The sequence below is a fragment of the Hydra vulgaris genome, chromosome 03 (genome assembly GCF_038396675.1).
Source record: "Hydra vulgaris chromosome 03, alternate assembly HydraT2T_AEP".
NCBI lineage: Eukaryota > Metazoa > Cnidaria > Hydrozoa > Anthoathecata > Hydridae > Hydra > Hydra vulgaris.
The window spans coordinates 69,098,029-69,116,651 of NC_088922.1; the positions used below are offsets into that span (position 1 = coordinate 69,098,029).

General features: G+C 27.5%; 1 protein-coding gene and 1 long non-coding RNA gene across 5 annotated transcripts in view; one reads left to right on the forward strand and one right to left on the reverse strand.

Moving 5' to 3' along the window:
* The first annotated feature begins 5,402 nt into the window (after positions 1 to 5,402).
* Positions 5,403 to 18,623, forward strand: part of LOC100204076 (low-density lipoprotein receptor-related protein 6) — a 77,275-nt gene continuing 64,054 nt past the window's right edge. For 2 of the 4 annotated variants that reach the window (XM_065794095.1, XM_065794096.1), the window contains exon 1: positions 5,405 to 5,512. The gene's annotated coding sequence lies outside the window, so the exon portion shown is untranslated. Of the gene's footprint in view, positions 5,513 to 18,623 lie in introns of all 4 variants that reach the window. The other 2 variants (XM_065794094.1, XM_065794092.1) reach the window with 2 other exon arrangements.
* On the reverse strand, positions 11,335 to 14,976 carry LOC136078369 (uncharacterized). The gene is made up of 9 exons (XR_010637772.1): positions 14,557 to 14,976; positions 14,425 to 14,448; positions 14,307 to 14,335; positions 14,180 to 14,209; positions 12,677 to 14,057; positions 12,574 to 12,594; positions 12,371 to 12,394; positions 11,547 to 12,288; positions 11,335 to 11,467 (listed from the first exon to the last, which is right to left on the reverse strand). It is a non-coding gene; the product is annotated as an uncharacterized LOC136078369 (long non-coding RNA).

The window sequence follows — 18,623 nt, forward strand, 5'->3', positions numbered from 1 at the left end:
CTTCCTTAGATATGAGAATTTCTGGGAGATTAGTAATGTAAATTTAAAAAAGTTTAGATCTCAGGATAGAACCTTGAGGAACCCCTGAAGATACAAGAAATTAAGAAAAATTCTGTCCATCGAGGACAGCACTTTTCTATATTTCAGTGAACTCCTGACAGAAGTTTTGAGAACAGAATGAACAGAACCCCTGACAGAACTTTTAGGTATCACTCCAAGGTTTTTGCTGGGCATCTTTTTAGTTCGATCTTTAATAATCTCAGGTATGGGCCTAATAACGACATGAATCTTATGTAAATTAGAAGATTTTTGATTGCTTTGTATTCTCTCTCAAAAAGACGTTTACGCAACATTTGCAAATTGCTGGCGAGAGTTTTAATTTCTTTAAATGAACACCAAGAACTTTCTAATAGATAATGACATTAGATTTAGCAGTTCCTGATATACTTAATTTCTCTAACGTTCCTTGGCTTTCGAAAAAGTTTTAAAAACTTTTGCAAGAAGTTATATCGCAACGTTAGAATTATCTTGTTCTATCTTCATATTTTTGAGTTTTGCGATTTAAAAAATTAAAACTTTAGGAGACGGCATATAAAAACAACTTTTAAGTTACGCTTTCTCCGCAACTTTTTTACTTATAACTTAGGTTTAACAATAGAAAAACATTATTCTGAGGTACATAACAGTATCAATAACTCAATTTTTTTTAAAAGTGGAGATAAAATAAGTTAATTCTAAAGTCGTAATATGTCAATGAAGCTGAGCCTAATCTAAAAAAAGACATTTACGAGTTTCTGGTTTTTTACTGCTAGTGTAAAAGCAACACTTTTTCAAGACAAAGAAACTCCAAAATTTGCTTTAAGTATGCATAAATTTTTTTTAAATATCTCAAAGTATTTATTTGCACCTGTGTCACTAAATGCTAAGTTTGTTTTTGCATTTTCATCATGTTATTCCTTAAATAATTTTCAACATTTTTTGAATAATTGCGAACATTGATGATACGCTTTAACTGTCACGAAGCAATAAAAAAACTGCTATCATAGGTCTTTCTGATAATAGGACCAGCCTTAACTGATTTTTGGCCTGTTTTAATTGATTTCGAGGTAAGTAACTTCAGAAATGCTTCAACAACAGAAAAAATTTGATCTTGAATTGTAAGAATCACTGTGAAATAATCAAAAATGTTTGGTAAATTATTTCGTTCGGTAGATTATTAATTACTTTTTTCAAAAAACTTGAAATATTTTAAACCCATGTTCACTGCTCTAGTAAAGAGTAAAACGCACATTATAGAGTTTTAAAAAATTTATGAGTTTATAATATTATCAAACTGACACTGCTTGTGAATTAAAAAGAGTGAAACTTCTTTTCAAATGATAGAAAATCTCTCTGTGAAAAATTCTGAAGTCTAAAGCAGCACGTGTAAGTTTTTAACCGTAATCAATAATCAAATTTAAACAACTCTAAGTTGGTAAGTTAACTCTAAGTTAGTAAGTCTACTCTAAGTTAACAACTCTAAGTTAGTAGTAAGTACTAAGTCTACTCAAAGTAACAACTCAAAGTTAACTCTAAGGTAACAACTCTAAGTTGTCTAAAACAACTCTAAGTTAGTAAGTCTAAGAGTTAGGGGTTGTCCATAAATTAAAAAACGCAAAACTTATTTAAAAAATAGAAGTAGGAGATTGTTTGCGCGGCGGTTTTTATTAAACTTAAAGCACTATCTTTATTTTTGATTTAATTAAAGACTCTGCGAGGGACAACTTTTGATCTTTTTTGTTTTGCTTACTGGTGAAATTTAGCGTTGGTAATTTATGGATGATCCCTTTGCTAAAGTTGAGCTAAAATTAGTCAACTTTGTTAAAGTTTGTTGACTAATAGACATATATATCAAAAATATTAGTTAACTGATTTTTTGTGTGTGTGTGTGTGTGTGTGTGATATTTGTGAGAAACTAAAATTAGTTAGCTAAAATAAGACTAAGTGGTACGAAAAACTTATTAACCTATAAAATTCACATTTTACAGACCCGAGAGGTTTAATAAGGCAGCAAAGACTGTTAATAAAATTCATATACTACAGCAGGCACTATAAGAGGGTGGTGCAGTCGGTGCGCCGCAGCAGGGTCCATAAGAGTTTAAGACCTATAAATAATATTTATATTTTTATATATTTTTTAATTTTAATAAAGTTTTTTTGTTGTATGTGATTTACGTAATGGGTTTTGACGGTTTGAACTCTGATTAGTTCGGAGGGGAGGAGAGAAGCGAAGGGGGGAGGGGGTAGTGGTTCAAAAAGATAATTGCGCCAGCACATTTTTATCTCTCCATGGCCCTGCACTACAGGGTCATTGTACAGTTTTTATTAGTAACTAAAAAAATTGTTTATAAGTTTTTCTAGATTGGTTGTTGCTGCAGTCGTTGCTGCACTGGTAAAATGCACCCCATGAAAGTTACCATAAACACATAATGTATTTGTATAGAAGTTATTGTAAGAATTTGTAGTTGCTTCCATATATTCCAATCCCAGGATTCGGATTGTGAAATTGTATTCCAGAATTTCCTGGAAAATGTGGTATTATTTTATGTTTTAAAGATTTTTTTTCAAAAAAAATTTTTCTTTTAAATTGCAGAAAGCTTTATCTAAAATCTTATCAGTAAACCGAACTTTGGATTTTTTCAATATTTTTCTTTCAATGGCTTGGTTTACAAATTGCTGTTTCACTTTCTTTGTTGCGCAGGAAATGTTTCGGTATAGAAGTTTTACTGTTAAACTTTATGAAACTTGACATGGTATTCCAATTTGACGAGTTAAAAAAAAAAACTTAGCAAATATCTTTTCTCATAAATTTTCTTATAAATGTTTGAATTTCAAGAGCTTCATAAGTTTAAATAAATTCTATTAATACAAAAGCGCAATATAAATTAAATAATTTAATCAATATAAATCAATGTTTGTATTGATTTTATTATTATTATTGTTATAAAAATTGTTTTGCATAAAATCTACTGTTGAATAATATAGTCCTATATTTTAAAAGTTGATTAACATATTTTCTTGGTTGACATATAGTTTTACAAAGAGATTTTTTAGATAAATGGTATAAACAATTGCCAGCGAATATTTTAAAAAATTAGCAGTTTGGTTAATCCTTTAACTTCTAATTATAAATCGCATTTTTGAAATTTCAAAAATGTACTAAGTCAGATAAAGACTAATTTAATACAATTTTGCTTTATTTATTATAAGATCAAAAATCTATCTATTGCAGTCTTTTAACTCCAAAGAACATACCTGAAAACTCTTGCGTAATTTATTAAAAATTACTTTTTCATAAAGATTATAAATTTAATTTTGTGAACTAAAAGGTTATTAACTAATTTTAGCGAGTTAAAAAGTTACTCGACTAATTTTAACGAATTAAAAAGCCCGTTGTCTAATACTAACCGAAAAAAAGAAAGACTAAAATGTCATTTAAAGTAAAAAGTTTTTCAAAAAAGTTGACTAATTTTAGTTTTGCTAAAAAATTATTTTACTATTTACGGTCGTACCAATAATATAAACTAATATATGTTTTAGAAATGGAAACACATTTAAAAGTAACTGACACTCAATTCATACTAGTAAATGAAAATTTATGAATGTAAACTTTGGCAGACCTAAACTTTTTGCGTAGCTTGATCATTTTACCAGACTTTGTGCATAAGAACTTGTTGAGCACAGGAGCCAGAGACGATTTTACGGGGGGCCTCTGACAGGAGCAGCATGATAATCTGCATATGTACAACTAGTCTTATAAAATTTGAAATAATCAACATTGCAGTTCAAAATTTGGTTATGTTTTTTGCTTGAACATTAATGATAACATAAGTTTAACAACATAATAAAATAATTTGATAAATTTACTCTGGTCTGGTCTCTGGACTATGTGGGACAACTCTAACTTTTTAGCCCTATACATTTAAATCTTTCTGAAATCACGTCTTTACTATTGTGACCCTGATCTTTACATAGTTGCAAATAAAAATCGATATTTCTAATTGCAGAAAACATTTTTGTCAAAGACAAAGAACTATTAAAGCGGTTCAACAAAGTAACAACAAATATTGCCATCAATGCGATTTACATCAATGCAAACAAAAGAAAACTGTTCAATGTTAAAGCAATCTTAGGTCACGCAGTATATTAAAAAAGTTTGTTAAATTCATTTTCTGAAAATTTCTTTAATGGTTTTTTCACAACATTTGTTCAGATGTGTTTAAATTTGAGTCGAGATGTGGCTTAAAACAAATAAATACCTGTTTATATAACATTTTGCAAAGGATTTATTTTTAACTTTTAATATTTTTTTTTTTGCTTTCTCCTGTGTTGAAAGTGTGTTGCTATTTCTATTTTTCCTTTGTTATCCCAACCAATTATGCCTAAATAAAATAGCTGTTGCTCCGCAAAAACTTTTTTAATTTGAATGTTTTCAAAGTGTTTCTTAAATTCTGAATATTAAATGTAACATTTTCAGAATACTCTCTAAAACCTTCAAAAAATCATTACGTCATCTATATTAAAAATATATGTATAAATTATATGTAAAAAAATATATGCATAAAAAATATATACATAAAAAAATATATGTATAGAAAATATGTATAAAAAATATATGTTTAAAAATATTTGTATAAAATTATATATACAAAATTATATATATATATTTATATATATATATATATATATATATATATATATATATATATATATATATATATATATATATATATATATATATATATATAAAATTATATATATAAATTATATATGTATAAAAGTATATGTATAAAAATACATGTATAAAAAAATATGTGTATAAAAAATATATGTATAAAAAAATAATATATGTATAAAAAATATATGCATAAAAAAATATATGTATAAAAAAAAAATGTATAAAATTGAATCGAATCAACATTTCAGTTTGTGTTACTAGCGTTATTGATAGTTCATAAAACTCAGTTTTCTAAATTATTTACTACATTGCCTTTGTTTTTCTGGAACAGAGAGAGATAAAAAGATCAAAAGTAAACGAGTACCAGTGTCTATAATTTAAATCGATATAACTTTTGAAATCTTAAAGAAATTTTTCTATTGTTTCTTAGCAACTACGTTAGTTTTACATCAAACATCATATTGACACTGAAACGCCTTTAAATTTAAATTGTTTTTTTTCGATTTTCACTCGACTGTATTAAACGCATAATGATTGTAATAAAAAAACCGATTGTTTATTTGAAACCCTTTAAAATAATTTTGTATTCACTTATTTTTTTGTTTTTATTTTTAAAATTAGTAATTTCGATACTCAATATTTTATGATGATTATTTTCTTTATTAAAAAAAAAAATACTATTTATTTAGAAAACAAATAAAAAAATGAACAATATATCTTGCTTTAAAAAAATTAAAAGCTTCATCATTTGTTTTCAATTTTATATACAGATATTATTGAGTTTTTTTCTTAAAGGTTTGAAAATTTGAACTTTATTTTTTACCTTCATGATTATTATTATTATTATTATTATTATTATTATTATTATTATTATTATTATTGTTATTATTATTATTATTATTGCTATTATTATTGTTATTATTGAATTGTTCATTTGGTTTTAATTCCTATTTCATTTAATATAAATGATTTGTTGATGAGTTTTTAAATAAATATTATATATATATATATATATATATATATATATATATATATATATATATATATATATATATATATATATATATATATATATATATATATATATATATATATATATATATATATATACATTTGTTACGCTAACTTTGCAACCTTGTCGATTCGTGATTTTAGAAAATATTGTCTATTATACACGCATCTAGCACTGTCGTTGCTGAATTTTCAATATAGGTTATATATCTATATTTATCTATTATTATTACACAATAATATTATTATATTATCATTATTACGCAAGACTGAGTAAAATCAAGGTTTTCATAGACAGGGTAATATTATGACTATTATCTGCATTCGTTTTGTGGCCGCCATGGAGAAAAAAATATTTAAAAAATTGCTAAATATTACATATTTAGCAATTTTTTAAAGATTTAATAAAATTAGCCTCATTCAAGAGTTTTATATCTGTGATAGATAAACAAATGTGATAGATAAGCAAATGTGATAGATAGGCAAATGTGATAGGCAAATGTGATAGATAAGCAAATGTAATAGATAAGCAAATGTGATAGATAAGCAAATGTGATAGATAAGCAAATGTGATAGATAAGCAAATGTAATAGGTTCACTGAAACTCAAGGAAACCTGTGCATAAAGGAACTTTAGTCCATCCTGTTGTTGTTAATGTCTTTTAATAATTAGTATTAGTTAATCTTGTTCATTTTCAAAGTTTGCCTGATGTCAATTTTAATTTTAATTTAAACAATCAGTATCATTAAATAAAACATTTTATTTTGCTTCCCCTAATGTCAATAAAAGTACCTGAAGTTATCATAAAACTATATAATATTTTTCTCGACGTTTCGGCTTCAAATATTTTACAATCAGATAATGGAAAAGAATTTAAAAGATTCGTTATACATGAAATAGGCTCACTGTGGAAAAATTTACTAATAGTTATTTGCAGACTTTAATATCCTTAAATTCAAGGTTCAATTAAACACAACAACACAATTTTAAAAATAACATTAAATGCATGGATTAGAAACAATAAAACAACTAAATAGAGCTTAGGATTACACATTGTTCAATGGGGAATGAATACTACTCACCTCAAAATTATTAATATGGATTCAAACAGTGTTGAATGACATTATTTTCATTAATACTACATGAAATTTTAATAAAAATTACCAATGGAATTTCGGAGGAAAATATAGAATGATTGTAGGAATGTTAAAAACAAACTCAAGAATCTGGACATACTAGTTTTTAATGTTAGTCTTGAAAATGCTGTTTCACTATTACACAATATATCTCAAAGCATGAATAGCAAACTAACGGTAATAAAGAGCTAAGATTTTAAAATTCTTGAAATTCAGATAAATACGAGTAACCATGCTGTAATTTAATCTATTTATACAGATTTCGAGAGCAACTCAATTCCACGTATTGCAGCTTCTATCGGCTCAGGAAACTAAACTAAAAAATTGGCTGTTCAGCATTATAGCCAAGTTTTTTGCCGTATACAGGCAAATAAAATTTCTGAAAGATTGAACAAACTGTTAAGTGTCTGAAAGTTGGCTATTATGTACTTATTTGCATAAGACAGTTTGACACGTTTGGACGTGGATATCTAGCTAATTTAATAGGAGTAATTGTTTAAGAATAAGGCGGCGAATACAAAGATCCAAATCATAAACTTTGCCACACACACATTTATACATGCATACATATATATATTTATATATATATATATATATATATATATATATATATATATATATATATATATATATATATATATGTATATATGTATATATATATATATATATATATATATATATATATATATATATATATATATATATATATGTATATATATATATATATATATATATATATATATATATATATATATGTTTGTGTGAGTGTGTGTGTGTGTGTGTGTGTGTTTGTATATATATATATATATATGTGTGTGTGTGTATATATATGTGTGTGTGTGTGTGTATATATATATATATATATATATATATATATATATATATATATATATATATATATATATATATAAATGTAGTAAGAAAGCTTGTGATCATTACATTTAATATTTTCTTGTGCTTATTGGAGTAGGCATTAAAGTTTTTACTGTATACACAACACATACAAGTGTACACAGTTTAAAGTACAAGTGTACGCAGTTTACCGTACGAGTGTACGCAGTTTGCAATATTAAGTCTGGTTCCTTCTTTAGATTTCAAATTAGAGCTGTGTTTGTTCTTGAAGTTTTTTTTTTAAGATTTGTGTTATATTCTTTTTAAATTTCATCACTGTGAAATAATATTTACTAACCTCATTTAGTTTGTATTAGCTTAAATATTATTAAATACGATTTTCATAAAATGGGAAGAACTAATTGTAAAAGAAAAGCAAGTGGAGAAAAGAGGAAGAATTCTAAACAGACAAACCCAAGAAGGCTGATTTACCTTCTTACATAACCATTGAATGAGCTTCCACAAAATCAACTTCCAAGTGTTGCCAATGTGTTGAGATATCTGGAGTTTTTCCGGCCAACAAGGTGACAGAATAACAAAAGAATTGAATTTTCTCATGTTTGCTTTTTCAAAATCTAGCTCAAGTTTTTTGTTTACTTCATGTTTTTTGTTTCCTTTTAGATCTGTAAGATTCAAACCAACAAAGCAACTGGTTGCATGTCCACATGCTCATGTAGGGCTTGATTTACTTTGTAGAGATTTACCTTGTTCTACAACAAGTAAAAGATGCATTTCTTTATCTGCTATAGAATTCTGGAAAAAGTCTGGTTTTGGTGATTTCATATTGAAGGGAGCTTCTGAAAGAAAAAATATTCTAAAGTTAGATCAAAAGTTTAAAAAGATGCAAAAATTGCGCAGTTTAAATTGGGATTTAAGTCAAAATAGATTTGAAAAGATGCAATTGGATTTTATTGAGGAAAGAAACTGTCTCTTTGATATTACTGTTCCTAATATTAAGGATAAGATAGCTTCTGACCGCCTTCGTTCTAAGAATGCAAAAGGTGAGGATTTGCTTTTCTACATAGACCAAAAGAAGGAAAGGAAACAATATATATCAGAAAATTTAAGCAAAATCTATGAAAGAGCCATGATTAACAAATAAACAAGATGTCAGAGACTGTTGAAGATAAAAGAAACAGAAAAACAGAAAATCAATTTATACTTTGCTCCATCAGAAATGCATGAACAGGAAAATTCCTTTGAGTATGAAAATTCTGACCCTGAATCTGATTATTAACTATCCTCTGAAGGAGATTCTGATAAGAAAAATATCCGACATAAATCTAAACCAAATTTTTTTATACATATCAGTCCTGAAGAACTGATAAATTGCACAGCTGCAGCTGCTGTAAGACATAATGTTGGCCTCAAAAGACCTCAAACTTCAATAGTAGCAGCTATATTTAAAAAAGGTGGTGTGAATCTGGATGAAATCAACTTATCAAGAAGCACAGTCCATAGAAATAGGTTTGAACAAATTGAAGGATTAGGTGATCAGGTAAAGCAGGACATATTTGGCACATTGAAAGGAAAAAGACTTTGTCTTCATTTTGATAGAAAACAAGTGAAGTAGATAGAAGAACAGCTGAACATAACTGTCACAGTTGAAAGAATAGCTGTAAGTGTCACTTCCCCAGACATAGAAGATACAGATGACTTTCTCTTTAAAGTGGTTCAAACTAAGAGCTCCAAAAGTTGTGCTCAAGTTGAAGTTATCCTTAACATGCTTGGATACTATGGTATTACAGGTCAAATTTATGCTGTATGTTGTGACACTACACCATCAAATACTGGAACATTTTCTGGAGCTGTTTACATTCTTGCCTCTGGTCTAGATGTTCCACTTTTATGATTGATTTGCAGGAGGCATATATTGGAAGTCCATATTTTACACTTCATGGAGGCTTTGACAGGTGAAAAAACAAAGGGTCCAAGAAGAAGTTTGTACACAAGACTGCAAAATGGATGGAAAGATGTTAAAGAACCTCTGAATATATATATGATTTAGTGAAATTTGATTGGAGTAAACTAGAAGTTGGTTCTCCTCTACATCCCACAGCCAGAGCAGTCCTAGAGTTTGGAGAACGAGCTAATACGTTGGGTACTTTTTCAAGAGATGATTACAAGGAGCTGTGTGAGTTGGTGGTATTTTACCTAGGTGGAGAAGTTCCTAACTTCTCTCTATACTAACCAGGAGCCTGCTATGAAGCAAGATTCATGGCAGATGTATTGTATCTTCTTAAACTCACAATGACTTCAAAGATATCTAAAGTCATGAGTGAAGAAGATAAAACCATAGTTGAAACTGCTTCTTTCTTTGTTGCAATTTGCTATACTCCATGGTTTTTGAAAGCATATCTAACTAGCAATGCTCCAAACAATCATCTTAATGCTTTTAAAGAAGTGCTTTATATTAAAGAACAATACCCAGAGCTGGGACATGCTCTACTTAAAAGTATGCAAAGACACACATGATATCTTATTGAGAAGCAGTTTTAATGGCTCTATGTTGATGCTAATTTAGACTATGAAGTAAAGGTAAAGATGTTGAATTGACTGTTGGAGTTTGATGTGCCAAAAAAGTTCAAGGTTGGCAAACCCAACTTCCAATAATACATGAATCAACCGAGCTGTTTGATCTTGTTGGGTCTCAAAGTTAGATTTTATTAAAGGTTGCAGACATAGACACCACTGAAGTGGAGAGTTGGGTTAAGGACCAAAACACCCCTAGTCTTGAAAGTTTCATATCATTTGCGAAAAAAAGTATGTGCGTCATTGATTGTGCAGAGTAAAATATTTAGTTAATTCAAGATTTCGTGAACTCACACAAACCTGAAATTTTTTTCCACTATATATTATTTGTTCAATTTCTGTCAAAAACCAATATTTACATCTATCTGTTTTAATGCAGATAGAAACATTTTTTTGTGATTTTTGTATTTCTAGGGTAAAGGAGAATGGGAATAAACTACAAGTATGTTAAAATTCAAAAATTTTGGGACACCCTAATATACATATACATACATACATATATATATAAAGATATATAAATATATATATATATATATATTTACTAGCAGAAAACAAACCGTAATACGGGTTACGGTCGGTCTGTTACTTAATTTATAGTGACTGTTTTCCACAATTTAAAGTTGCGAAACCTTAACTAATACCCTGTAAGAAAAACGCCTTCAAATTAAAAATTAAACCATCTGTAAAATTTAAATAAATTAATTTACCAATTATTTAACGTTATTTGAGTAATTTACAACTGACATAGGTCATATCAGTATATGGCAGAACCATTTTCCTAGACATTACTAAGTTCAACACAATACGTTTTTAGTTACTGACACAAAATAATAACACTTCATCATGCCTTAAATTGACTAAAGACTAAAGCTAAATACTTGTTATATTTTTTATAACATGAACTTTAATTAATAACATTAATATGAAGTGAACGTAAATTATTTATGAGTTATTAATTTTTTGGTATCCCCTTGATACATGTTTCTTTAAAAAAAGAAATTGTCTTTAAAACGATAAATGCACACAACTAAATAAATTTATTATAAATAACTAAGCAATTGAGTTTAAATACGTTTCAAACAAAAAAAAGTCGATTTACAATCAAACATGTGTATAACAAATTGTAAAAAATATGTAAACTTTGATCTTTTATATTGCATTAATGCGTCATATGACAAACCTAAAATAAAAATTGTAACAGATAAGTAGACAAAAGAAAAACAAAACAAAACAAAAAAAACAACTAGAATATAATTTACCTGCTTTTCGGTAGCCTGTTGTCATACTTAAACTGCTGTCATGATGCAACTTGTCGGTGTTGTTTAATGACGTTATTTCACGTTGGCTTTTAGTAAACTTTAGTTAAATTTAAAAGACATTATGATAGATTTAAAATATTTTAATTAAAAGCAAAAAAACAACTGATTCAAGGAGCCAAACTAAAAACATTAAAGATAAAAATCAAATAGATATAAATAAATTACATTTATATAGCTAAATAGTCTTGGCTTATAGTAAACTTTAAAGGCAGTGTTTTCAATAAATTAAACTACCAATTAATTATTTTTAACAAATAGAATGTAGCATCATATTATGATGATTGGGTAGTGAATCAATTTAACTATATTTAAGTTTAATTGGTAAAAAACAAATAAAATTTCAATTAAAAAAGACAAAAACAAACCAAATATACAACAGTATATTATAAAAAATTACAAATTAAAAAAAAATAATTACAAAATTAAAAAAAATAAAAATAAGTCACCGAAGAAAAAACGGCAACAAAAAAGTTATAAGTATTTCACTGATAGAAGACATTTACAACCTTTTGGTTGCTGTTTTTTCTTCGGTGTCTCCCAACACCCTGGTATGGATGAGCCCTCCATTCGAAGGAAGACTCATCCATACCGCCATTAACTTGCCACTTATTGAAGGACCTCTCCGAGAGAGGCCCTGGGTGTTGGAAGCGTCATCTTTGATATTCCTCAAATGTTAACGACTCTAAAATTACAAATAGAAGGATATAATAAAAATTAAAAATATTTACAATTTTTTTAAATCAAAATATTAAGCATAACCTTACCATTTTCACAGGATGAAGAGGATGCTAAAAATAAATTTAAAAAGAGTAAATTAAAAAGTTAAACTTGTGAGAAATTTAATTTTAATAATAATATGAGTAAAATGCAAACAGTTAAAAAATGTCATATTTATATTAAATACTTCTTTCACCTATTGCACATATTTCTCCGTAAAAAATATATAAAATTTAAAACACAGCCCTACCAGTTATGCTTCTACCAGACACTAAAAACAAAAAATATACCTCAGAATATTTTATAGAATTATATTTACATATACATAAATTTATAGCTAAAATTTTTTTTACCTAATCCCCTCATTTCTTCCGTGAAGTTGTCTAAAGTAAGAAAAAAGATAACTGAAGCTAAAACTAATAAAAACTAAACTAAAATTATCTATAAACTAAACTAAAACTAAAAAACTAAAATAAAATTTAAATTTTAATATCTGTACCTCAGAAGACAAAGGTCGGTTATCCAGTTTTTTGTGAAAATGAGTTATGTATGAGACCTTTTTAGTTTTTTCAGTATCTACATAGGTATAAAGACTGTTTTCCTGCAACAATGTGAAACAAAGTTTGGTCAATATTAAGGGTCTTGGTGTCCCCACAATGTTCAAAGGAAAAACGTCTGTAGTTCAGAAATGACTTCTCACTTTTTTTAACTTTTTATTTTTGTCAAAATTATATTTCTTGTTCCTCAAGACAAATTTAATAAAACATAAATTTAACCATCAAGAATAAAAAAGCCAATGAAGTCTAATTATTTTATTATTTACTCTCTCCTGGAAAATTTCTAAAATGTGACAACTGACTTGGACTACTGAGTGTACAGATATAAATGCTTTATTTATTTAATTATACTAATCACATAATTTATACTTAGTTTTTTTTCCAACTCTCCTAAAAGAAAAAAGAAAACAAAGCTTAAGTACTTGAAGTTTTAAAATTCCAGTTACAGTACAAATAAACAAATTCCTATTAACAATTATCTAATAGCAAAAACACTGACTTATTTCAGTTTTCAATTCTGTGTCTAAACAATAAAAGCACTTAAATGTATAGACGTTAAAATATCTACTTAACTTTTTAAAAACAAATTCACTAAACTAATGTAACTAATATCTTTATTAGCTCTCTCTTGATCAACTAAAGAAAATAAACTTTAATTAAACTAACTTGATGTAAAATAATAAGAAGCTGTCTTACTGAGAATTTTAAATTTCTTTTCTATTATTGACAATATAATTTTAAGTATTATTTAAGTTCTTGGGCTTATTGCATAAAATTATAAAAACCTACTGTTTTACTTTTAAGTCAACAACAATATTTTAAAAAACATTTTAGTTACTTTATAAAAAAATAAAAATCCTTTTAAACATACTACCTCTCTCTTTATTGTTGTCAACTAAACAGAAAAACAAACAAACAACAAACAACTTTTAAATCTACAAAAATTTTCAACATTTTTCTATAATAAAATATGAAATAATGAGTGACCATTATTTAAAGTTGATCCAGAAGCAACTAAAATAAATTATCAAATAAAAAGTTTATTTATATAATCTTGACGATAATGTTGAAATAAACAATATTTATTGCATGAAAAGTTAAGTAACAAATGTAATTCAAGTATATTAAAATAAATGTACTAAGTTACCTGTTGTGGCTGGTGCAACTGAAGTTATAACTAAATAAAAAAATATTAAATAAAAAAGCTATTTTATCTATCTTATCTATTTTATCCTGATGATTATGTTTAAATAAACAATATTTATTGATTCTTTTTAAAATAAAAATAAAAGACATTACTATTTGCACCAACTGATGATGCTACCACACCTAAATGACAAAATTTATTAAAATATATAAAACATATTCAATGCTTTAAAAGAATATTCAAAAGAAGTTTTTAAATCTACAGAATCTAAGTCCTTACTGAGATTAATAAGTCTTCTACCTGTCTGTCTAAAAATAAAAATTGAGATAAAATTATATACAATAAAATTGCTAATGCTACATTCGTACTCAAATAAAATCTAAATGATAAAACTTACTTAAGTCGCTGTCAGCTTGCCTGTCTAAAAAAAAACTTGTATTCTCATTAATCCTAATCTATAATCTATAATAAACTTACTAATGTAAACGATAAATAAACTTGAACTAATATAAACTATAAATAAACTTACTAATAGGGGAACCTGTTGTACCTTTGACCACGTTGTACCTTTGGTCACTCTACTCTGTTGGCTTACTATTATTATTTAAAAAAAACGGGAAATGTCATTTGAAATAGTAGTCCATGACAACTTCTTATCGTAAAACATTATACTTGGGATAGATGGTATTGATCCACAAGCAATTATAAGTTTTGACTCTTAAAAAGTAAATATTTGTGTTAATCTTATTCTGATTTTAAAACTGTGATAAATTGTTGTTTGATTCATCTACGACATTATAAACATTACCCAACATCTTTTTTTTGTTATGGAAAATTTTGGATGATTATGTCTGACCGTAAATGGGGATTAAGACAATAACTGTTAAAGAAACCCATCTCGTGTACCTTTGACCAGTCAAGGACGTTGTACCTTTGACCAATAAAAACTGCTTCCTTGGTAATTTGCGGACTTTAAGAGGGCAAGATTATAAAATTTATAATCTACCTTATTAGGCGTCGTCTGTGCTTTATTGCTTTTTAATGCAAAATTGTTTCTAGTATTATGATGATGAAATAATTCCATTGAATTTTAATGCAATTCACTATTTATTCTTGAACCACTACTACACTTAGAATAATCAATTTTGTTAATTTAGTTAGTTGGACAGCTGAAGCAATATTATTGTCAAGTTCATTTTATTACCTAGTTTCTGCTCAGCTATAGGGAATTAAATGTATCGAAATAGTTAATAAATTTTGTTAATATATTTTAGTTTTAAAATGCCAAGGAGCAAGATTGGTGTTTTTCGCAAAAAGATTTCCGAAATGTATATGCTAAATGCAGTGAATTTTGTGCTTCAACAAAAAATGAGTTTAAGTGAAGCTGCAAGACATTGCAACATTAAAAAGTCAACTTTAATATATCAGTTGAAGCAGTTTAAAAAATCTGGTAGTTGCGAATATTTATATTCACATACCAAACCAAAAAAAGTATTCTCAACTGAAGAAGAATTAATTTTGGTAAACTACTTGGCAGATGCTGCAAATATGCATTATGGACTTACATTAAAGCAGATAAGATCCTTTGCATATGAGTATGCTTTAGCAAATCATAAAAAAATTGAAACTTCATGGATGAAAAATAAATGTGCAGGTGAACAATGGCTGCGAGATTTTCGCAAAAGATATAATAACAAGCTATCTCTACGTAAACCACAACCTACAAGTCTTGGTAGATCTTCTGCATTCAATAGAGAAACTGTAAGAATTGTATATAAAAATTACAAAAATGTTTTAGAACGTTATCATTTTGACCCATCAAATATTTGGAACTGTGATGAAACAGGAATTACCACAGTCCACGTACCACCAAAAATTCTAGCTCCAAAAGGTAAAAAACAAATAGGGAGCATAACTAGTGCTGAACGAGGCAACAATGTAACAATGATTGCAGCCATTAATGCTACTGGAAAAAGCATCCCAACATTACTTGTATTTCCACGTGCTAAATTCAAAAACTACATGTTAAATAATTGTCCTCCTGGAAGTGTAGGAGCAGCTAATAAGTCTGGATGGTCAAATGAAGTCATTTTTGTGCAATTTCTTGAACATTTTATTAGTAATGTGCGACCGTCAATTAAAAAACCTGTTCTTTTATTAATGGATAATCATGAGAGTCATGTAAACATTTCTGTTATTGAGGTAGCAAAAAAATCAAGTATAGTTTTAATGACATTTCATCCTCACACAACCCATAAAATGCAACCTCTTGATCGTGGTGTTTTTGGACCATTTAAAACTTTTTATAATAATGCCATGAATAACTGGATGATATCACCAGGCAATGCTGGTAAACCAGTCACAATTTATGATATATCTTACCTTGTTGGTCAAGCTTATCCTCATGCTTTTGTACCAAATAATATTATAAACAGTTTTAAATGTACTGGATTTTATCCATTTAATGAAAATATTTTTACTGATATTGACTTTTTAGCTGCAAATGTTACTGATAGGCCAATAGTGAATACTGAAGCTTGCCTTTCTAATGAGATTATTGATGTTAAAACTGCTCCATCCAGTGTACCATCAACATCATCTATTGTTTTAGGGGAAATCCCTACTGTGAGTTTACCATCAAGATCAATTGTTTCACCTGAGATAATACGACCTCATCCTAAAGCCAAATTAAGAAAAACAAATACTTCAAAAAGACGTAATAGAAATTCATGTATTTTAACTGATACCCTTGAAATTAAAGTTATTCTAGATTCAAAATCTAATAACCAACAATTTAAAAAGACCTCTTCAAGCAAAAGAAAAAAAATGGCAAAGCAGATTATTTTTAGTCAGTCCTGACATATGTTTAAATGATGAAAGCTCTAATGAAATTTATTTTGGAGTAAATATACTTGATAATGAAAGTGAAATTGTTTCTGGAGATTTTTTAATTGTCAAGTTGGGCTGGAAAGAAATGCTCTAGATTTTATGTAGCAGAAGTTTTAGAAGTTGTTGGTATAGTTTACAAAATTAAGTATCTTAAGAAATCAGGAGACTTTTGTAACAAGTTTATAAGAGAAGATGACCATCTTTATGATTTGGAACTTAAGGATTTTATTATGAAACTTCCACCACCAAGTATTGGTCATGGTTCATCTAAGCGTTAGTATCTTATGTTTGATGTTGATCTGACTATTTGCAATAGTTAATATATTTTACTCTTTTATCATTGTATTTTTTGTTGTCATCATTAAGATATTTTCTATAAAAAGCATTATGATCATATGTAAATGAATATAGACCGCCAGCTAACATAAGTTATAAAAATATATTTTTGCTCTTTTCTTATCTAAAATAATAAAAATAACTGTATATATTAGAAAATATGTTTTATACAATTAAATCGCGTTTAAAGTTTTGGACCTTAATCCTAATTATTTCATGTAAGTAGCATCTAACTAAAGAAAATATGTGACTTTATCTAAATAGTTATAATAACTGATTTTATTGAAAAAAATTAGTAATACTGAGTAACTTTAATACACAAGTCTTTGCAAGATTGTAAGGATTGATTTTTCTAGTTTTTTTTTAGACAATTAGGATTGATTACAAAATAATTAGATTTTTTTTATTGATATAAGATGGACCAAAAGTTTCTCTATAGTATATAACAAGCTAAAATATTAAAAAGGGTTCAAACATTGCGTGATTTTTTAATAATAACATTTTGGTCAAAGGAACAACGCGCATCGGTCAAAGGTACAACGTACGTGTTGTACCTTTGACCAATAGACTTCTTTTTTTAAAACGCGGGAAAAAGATACTTCTTGGTCAAATGAAAAAAAAGTTCTAAGTATAATTTTTAGGCAAAATATAAGAGAATATTATAAAGTTTGAATGGTTTGGATTTACTCAATAGGCTACGCAAAAAACGCCTTAAAGCAAAAAGTGGTCAAAGGTACAACAGGTTCCCCTATAAACTATAAATAAACTACTATATACTATATAAACTAATATAAACTATGAATAAACTAATACAACTATGTTACTAATATAAACAATAAGTAAACTACTATATACTATATACATTGCTTTGTAAGCGAGAGGTTCCGAGTTCGACTCCCACCACTTCCCTGGAAGTACCGCGCTCAACTTAGTTTCTCCGCGCAGCGGCCTTGCTCGGCAAGGTTCGTGTTTCGGAGTTAAAGAGTTGAGAGAGGGTTGCACCACGAATAATAATTAAAAAAAAAAAAAAAAAAAATGAGTAGCCTTCTCCACTGTAGTGGCCCCCCTCGGGCCTTGGGGAGGTGAATAATCTAAAAAAAAAAAAAAAAAAAAAAACTTACTAAAAAGGGCTTCAGCTCCTTTTAATTGCTCTAAAAATCGAAAAATACTTGCTTAAAATGATCTAAAAAGACTGAAAACAAAACTGAAACACTATACTAAAAAAGAAACATTGTACTAAAAAAAAATTTTTTACCATTCATTTTAGTTTTAACTTCTTCTAAAAAAAAAAACAGAAAAATAAAAACAACGAACAACAAACAAATTTTAGTTTTTAAACAATGAACAACATCAGTTCCACTTGAAACTAAA